Genomic DNA, 7,875 nt, shown 5'->3' with positions numbered 1-7,875 from the left:
AAGAAGAGGGTAGTGAGAAAAATGTTGAAGACGAGGGTAGTGAGTCTAAGGGTGATGATTCTAGCTTAGGTGATGATGAGGATGAAAGCTCTGCATCTGATGACTTACACCGAGAAGAAATCCGCACAAAGAATAAGGGTGATCAACTGTCAACTAGAGTCAAGGAGGTTCCACTCATCATATGGGAACGCTCGCGGTAGTAAGAAGTAGTAGTACAGCACGTCACAGGAAAAGGTAAGGCTAAAGAGGTGGAAGCACTTCCCTTGAAATTAAAAGTGAGGAAGGCACCCTTGATCTTGGGTGAAGGACATGCAAGTGGATCAAGCAAGGAAGCCTTACTCAAAGAAGGTATGGACAAGGCAAAGCATGACCAGGAGGAGTTACCAGGAGGCATAGATGGTTCTTCAACCATGACCTTATAGACTCCAGAGCAACCTACTAGTCAGGAACCTAGTAGCTAGGTCCCTACTCACCAAGAACTTGGTCATGAGACTTTAGAGTAGCCTACTAGTTAGGTGCTTGGAACTGAAAAGCAAAATATTGAGGACCTTGCTACTGAGACTCCAGTCTTAGAGCAACCTATTAGTCAAGACCCTGGTAGTCAAGGGCCTGGCATTAAGGACATTGGTACTGAGTAACATGATGGCTGATGTCTTTATAATCACAAGTTTTGAACTTCTATGTAAAGCGAATATCTAATAAAAAGTTTACTACTTTTTTGATTTCTTTACTCTCATTATTGTGTATGAGGTTCATTTTATACTTAATGGTTTATACTTAAAAAGTTTATGAGGTCCATTTTATACTTAATGGTGTATTTTAAACTTTATGTCAAATGTATTTTTATAGTTAAGGGTGTTTTTTAATACCAAGTGAGGTGTATATGTACACCACTTACACATAAAAGGATTTATCTACACTACCTTTCTAAGGGGTTTATGTACACCACCTTTATAAAAGAAATGGTCATAAAGGTGTGTGCACACCACTTATACATAAAGGTGTTTATTTACACCACCTTTCTAAGAGAATTGGTCATCTATTATTGGTCATCTATTGATGTTCTTAGGTGATAGTAGCTCAATTCACAAGAAGTTATGAAGATGTTTATGTAGACCACCTTTGTAAGAGATTTTTGTGAAGTTATGAAGATGTTTATGTAGATCACCTTTGTAAGAGATTTGGTTATGCATTGATGTTCTTAGTACTTAATCATCAAATCTTTTGTTTTGAGTTGTCAAATCTAGTTCAAACAACAACATTACTAGTATATTCAAAATTTTTGGACTGTTTTTTAGTCCATTTCTCAAGTTGGACTTTACACAAGTCCAAAAATTTTGAATAGTGTGTTTCATGCAGATGGATGTCAAGACAGCTTTCTTGCATGGGGATCTGCATGAGAAAATTTACATGGTGCAGCCGGAAGGCTTTGAAGAAAAGGGCAAAGAGCATTTAGTTTGCAAGCTGAAGAAGAGTCTCTATAGTCTTAAGCAAGTGGCTAGAGAATGGTATCAGAAGTTTGATGCTTTCATTCAGTCCCAGGGTTTCAGAAGGAGTGAAACTGACCACTGCCTCTACACTAAAAGGGCTAAGGATAATAGTCTGATAATCCTGGCACTATATGTGGATGATATGCTATTGGCTAGCAAGAATACTTATGAGCTAGATGCATTAAAGGCCAAGTTGCATGAGGCCTTTGATATAAAGGATTTGGGACTTGCAGGTCATATTCTTGGTATGCGCATCAGACGTGATCGGAGTAGGAAACTCCTTCGCCTTTCACAGAAGGAGTATGTTACAAAAGTATTGCAGCATTTCAATATGGAGGGGGGGAAGGCAGTGAGTACTCCATTGCCTCCATATGTGAAATTGAGTCATATAGCTAGTCCCAAATTAGATGAGGAGAGGGCCATGATGGCCAAGGTTCCTTATGCATCAGCAGTTGGGAGTCTTATGTATGCTATGATAGCTACTAGACCAGACATAAATCCAAGAAAGAGGCATTGGGAGGCAGTTAAGTGCATCATGAGGTACATGAAGGGCACCAAGGAGATGTGCATCTGCTTTGGTAGAGGAGACATGCGTGTACTTGGATACACAGATTCAGACTATGCAAGGCATGTGGATAGTAGGAGATCCACTTCTGGTTATGTGTTCACCTTTGCAGGTGGTGCAGCGTTGTGGATGTCTCGCACACAGAAGTGCATTGCTTTGTCTACCACAGAGGTTGAGTATGTTGTAGCCACAAAGGGTTGCAAGGAGGCTATATGGCTTGATTGGCTAGTGGGAGATTTGGGGATTCATATAGGTGTACCAACATTGCATAGTGATTCCATGAGTGCTATTCAGCTAGCACGGAATCTAGTCTTTCATGCAAAGACCAAACACATTGAGGTTAGGTACCATTTAATTAGGAAGGTCCTTGAGGACAAGCACATAGAGCTTGTCAAAGTTCATATAGATGATAACCCTGCAGATATGCTGACGAAGAGTCTACCTAGTCAGCGGTTTGAGTATTATCATAGATTGATGGGCATTGGATAGCATGCTCACTGGTTGTTCTCCCTTAAAGGCACATTGTCCTTTAAGTGGGAGGCTGTGGGGGTTAAAGGTCAAGGTGCCTTTACCCCGGTTATGTACAATACTCAAACACATATATAAATGAATGAAAAAGAAGATTAGGGTGTTCTGCACCCACCAAAACTTGTGTGGCTCTCTGTTTCTCTTTCTCCCTCTTCCATTCTTGCTTCCGTTGAGAGCACTCTCACTACTATTATCCCTCTCCTCCAAACTTGCAAATCCTCCTCTCCCTCTCCTCCTCCCTCCTCTCTCCTTCAACCCCCATGCTCTTACATCTTCTTCCTCTCCCACTCCCATGCTTCCCCTCTTAGGTTAGCTCCTCAACCCTTGACCTCCATGATCTACAAGGGAGACGAGTTCTCCACCATTTACTCTACTCTTATCCTTCGATTCTCCTTCTAACCATGAAACCCCTTTTGAACCTTGGAACTCTCCTGGACCTTGGAACCCATTCTGAACCCTAGAACCCCTTCTAAAACTTGAACCTCCTTCTAACCCTTAAATTCTTTCTAAACCTTTCAACCCCATATGGAGGAAAAAGCCTTCATTACCCTGACCATGTTGATGAACATTCCTTTCACAAAAGCATGTGGAATGTTTTCTTCCCACAGTGAAGACTATTCCTCTCATTGGAATATGACCCAAGGTCCTAAGCTACACTTATACTACAAATGATGACATCGATATATCTATAGGTGACAAAAATCCTCAAAATCCTACATATTTAGAATACCCTAATCTTCTTATTGAAGCCGTGGAAAAGAGCCAACATGTATGGCTAGGGAGATAGACAAACCATAAATTGCTACGAACTTCTTATCTTAGCTCATAGTAGACATTGTGGCTTGTCGATCTAATGCAAAGACCTTATGATTATTCTTAGCCCTCATGGTAGTCCAATGCATCAACTTAATAGCATCAAACTATTGGGAAAGTTTCGGGTCTACATTGCACACTTCAATGAAGCAGGTCTCTACATCTCCTATGAAGCTATTAATCCATAGCATTGCATCACTCTCCCAGTCCCCTCCCACTGCACGAGATTGACAAGGTCCTCATGACCTTCTTCTCACAAGATATTCTTTGCATCCTTGAGAATCCTCCTTTTTATGCTACTAATTGTCTCCATGTGAGATACAGTTTATCACATCTCACTCTTATTTATATTGCGTACTCTAAGAAATAATGCATCTTAAATGTTTCTAATTACTAATTTGTGTTGGGTCCTACTCAATTGTTTCCTTGTTTTTTTCTTGGTCCTTGCCACATTGAAGCCATACTCACTAGGAAGTCTTACTACATGTGTGTAGAAAGCTTGAGCAGTGGACTCTTCACTTTGTATAATATAAAGAGATGCATTTGCCATAAGAGCATGCACACTATTGACAGGGTTTTGCACCATCCCTAAATTGACTGGTTAGATTGTTTAATCAAGATTTTGTATCATAGGATCGTAATGAATATGCTTGCTCTTGTAATCTATGGGTTGCTATGTAGCATTGAAGCTTGTCATAGAAGGAGTACACACCATGCATGCAAACCATATGAAGACATGCAACATATTGCTCAAGTGAAAAGACAAGACTCAAATATAGAAACTCAATATTAATTGTATTATGGAGGAGAACGCTATTTACAATAGCTCGTGGCTACTCAGTCACCTTGTTCCACTTGGTAGGCTCACCTAAACTTACCCTATCTATGCCTTAAGTAGCTCAGAGGCTCTATGAATCCCCTATGCAAGAGTCTATCTTCCACACCAACTACCCATTACCACAACAAAAATAGCTCCTACCACTCTATTACAAAATGAATCCTATATCTAAGAGCTCTAGCTAACTTCCTAAGGCAAGTTTATCACCTCCCAAAACTACTCTAGCCACCATGGTGGATTGCATTCTTCCATCTGATGTCTCTGTTAGATTCTTGCCTTGGTACTAAATTTCTAGATCTTGGTTCTTTTAGCACCTCTTTGCCACTTCACAATCACCAGCCAAATTATCTCCACCATCCAAGTTCTTCATTGTGGATCATCTAACTCGAGTCGGCCATTAACTAGAGGTTAACACTCACCATGACTACTCTTTGAGCTATGTCCTCACTGCTTGTGTTTGTCTACCCATTCCAGCCTTTGCTCAAAGGATAGAATACTGCTAATCATAGTTTTCAGTTGGATGAGTGATTCCATCACTTGCATGAACAAGCTCGGTATTTTATTTATGGATTGGGTGAGGGCATTCTTCTTATTTGGGTGGGGAGGATAGCTCATTGTTGTGGAGGTGACTTTGGTGCATCAATTTGGTAGTAGATGCCAAGATGGCTTGTCCTTTTTCTTGCTTCTTGGATGGGTCCCTTGGAGGTGACTGCCAGGGTGGACTTCGCCATCTGGAGATGTTAGGGATGGTACGTTGGAGATGCCACAAGTAGATCCTTGTTATGTCTACTAGAGAGATTGTTGGGGTCCATGTAGAGAAGTTATCCAAGTTTAGGGTGCATTCAATATCTTCTTATGAATATATTATTGTACTAATAATACACCCTGCTAGACGGAGCCACTTCTCATAGAATACTAGCACAACTACTTAATAAATGAAATATGTTTTAACTTTTGTATGCGCATTGCTGAGTAGTTGTTCCACAAGATCCAAAACCTGGGCAAAGTATGAAGGCAACTGAGACATGCTTGGGGGTGGATTATTGATGAGGTGGTGGGTGATTTCTCCCCTATGAGCTACAAAAAGATCCCTAATGGCCCACTCATAATGTGAGACCTCCTTAATTGCATCATAGTTTGGATTCAAAATGTCGATTGGAACCAAATATTATGGGCTAGCATATCTACCCACTCCTTCTCTTTGAAGAATAGAGGTTGGGGATGAGTGATCTATATTAAAGCTCAAATCTATTCAAAGAGCACACGAGTGTACTCTTCATAGAGTTTAGTCTCATCAAAATTGTTCTCCTCCCTCAAATCAAAAGTTAGAGCCGGCACTATTTCTTATTCCATGAATCGAGGAGGGGACATCCAGCTACCAACATCCACTAAATTTGAGGCAGCATCTCTGACCTATGGATTGGGATTGAGCAGCAAAAGAATCAGGGCTATGGATTTATCTTCAAAAGCAAGGTAAACCTCTCTAAAGTGTGGCATCCATTTCACTGAGCTTGTTGTAGTTTTCGCAAGCTTAGTGGTCCCATGATGTCTTCAGGCCATCACTTTCTCACTATTTAGGAGTGCTACCACAACTATGGTATTTGAATTAGGCTAATATATCCTAGTAGGCTTTCCTTCCACTTCTATGGTTTCCTCTTATGCAATATGTTGGACATCTCTAGCAGTCTCCTATGAAGTGGTAGGATCAATTGTGCTGGCTGATGCAACTTTGAACTCGGGGTTAGCCCTAGTATTTGTTGAGGATTCATATCAACATCATGTATGATCATATGTGCATAGCACTAACACAAAAGAGTGCTAAAAATGAAAGGGTTGGACACCTTAACCCTAACCCTAACCCTAAAGGGGTTGGTATATATTCTTTATTTTCAACTAAATGTATGGTACAATTAGTCATTATTGGTGTGTTTTGTAGTTGTTCCCTCTCTCTTCATCTCCATTCTTCTTCTGTCCTCTCTCTATATTTGTCATGGTATCAAAGCACATGGTTATGCCTTCCACTGAGGCACCATTCCTTGTGAGAGTGTGAGAGATCGCGAGATTGAGAGTGCTCCATCTTTCATTCTATTGATGAAAGATTTCCATTCATTGTGGTGAGATAAATTTTTGTTCAATTCATTTCTTCTTGTGAGAGATTCTTCTACTCTACTTTTTGTCAGAGATTTGAGAAAGGTTTATTGTTTGTGAGAGGAAGAAATAGGATTCCAGTTGATGGAGAGAGAGATTTCTTTGGAGTTTCCTTGTGTTCATTTCTTCTTATGGGTTCTCCTTAGATTTCAACTTCCAAGAGAGTTTTTTGAAAAGATCAAATACTATTCTAGACTAGGCTTAGTAAGAATCCAAGACTCCTTCTACTACTCAATTGACCCACAAGCTATGCCAATACAAGCAAACAAAGGAAATTTGATCCACTTCTAGCACTACAAGGCAGAGAAGGGCGACACATTGTTGGGATATGTGTGGTCAAGGGCTTGCTCTAGTAACAATCATATGATCATGTGTGCATGTGTGTGTGTAGTGAAGCACACCTAGTGCTATGAGGTGTCTGGACCATGACATAGGTGGTGCTGATGTAGGTGCCTATGATGTAGGCATCCCTATTATGTAGGGGTTATCTCCTTTGATGTAGGATAGGTGCCTATGATCTAGGCCACCCTCTCTCTTAGTCTATAAAAGAGAGGCTTCCCTCTCAGATCAATGGAACACACACTCTTTGGTTCATTTGTGTTCTCACTCCCTCTTTCCATGATGCATATTTCCTCTCCCACTCCCCAACATGTGGTATCAGAGCCACCTTGAGACTCTAGCCCATTCTAGCTCCAAAATTCCATCTCGTCATCTTCTTCTCCACCCTCCACCTTCTTCCCCATTTTGCACCCTTTCTCTCCAAAACTTGCAGAGCTCAGTTCTCCTTCTCTATTGTGCCATTTTTTGAGCCCTCTATGCTGAAGCATCCTCATCCTAGGGCGACCCTCTGGCCCAATGGAAGTAAAGATATTGCCTCTACAACTCATGTTAACACTATCTCAATCTGGAAAACTTTCAATAAATTCTTATTGCTAGAGTATAATTCTTCCAATTGCTTCTAGCCATAGTAGGTTGATGCTACAAGGAGTTTGCTATCTGATTTGGAGCTCAAATGGTGCAGTGAGCATGCAAAACTTTGCAAAAGACCAATCGGAAATGACACACTTCTCCAAGATGTACTAGCGCACAATTTTTCCAATTCTCTCTGTTGGCTCTTCTTTGGTATACAAGTTTACTTTTGCATAGAAATACCCTTCAATAGCTTTTCCATTTTTATGAATTCTACCCTCTAAGTTGATCTGGTATTCTGCAAGTCACTTTGGCAATTTTTTGACATTTGATGATAAAACTTAGTTCATGTGGGTGTTGAGGATGATTTACTGTTAGTAACACTTTCAGTTAGTCAAGCATTTTCAAAATTCCTAGCTCTTATTCCTCTTCCAATGCTTCATATGTAAAAGCAAAGAAGAAGAAACAAGCACCTAGATATGTCAATAGAAAGGTGACAAATCTTGTGAAGAAAAAGTCATATAAACAATATTATTATTTTGATGCAAAAAGATTAGGATTCTTTGATTTTATGGCTTGCCATA

The sequence above is a fragment of the Dipteris shenzhenensis genome, chromosome 11, assembly GCF_047967505.1.
Source record: "Dipteris shenzhenensis isolate YYH24624 ecotype China chromosome 11, Dip_SZ_1.0, whole genome shotgun sequence".
Taxonomy (NCBI): Eukaryota; Viridiplantae; Streptophyta; class Polypodiopsida; order Gleicheniales; family Dipteridaceae; genus Dipteris; species Dipteris shenzhenensis.
This window is presented reverse-complemented; position numbering follows the sequence as displayed.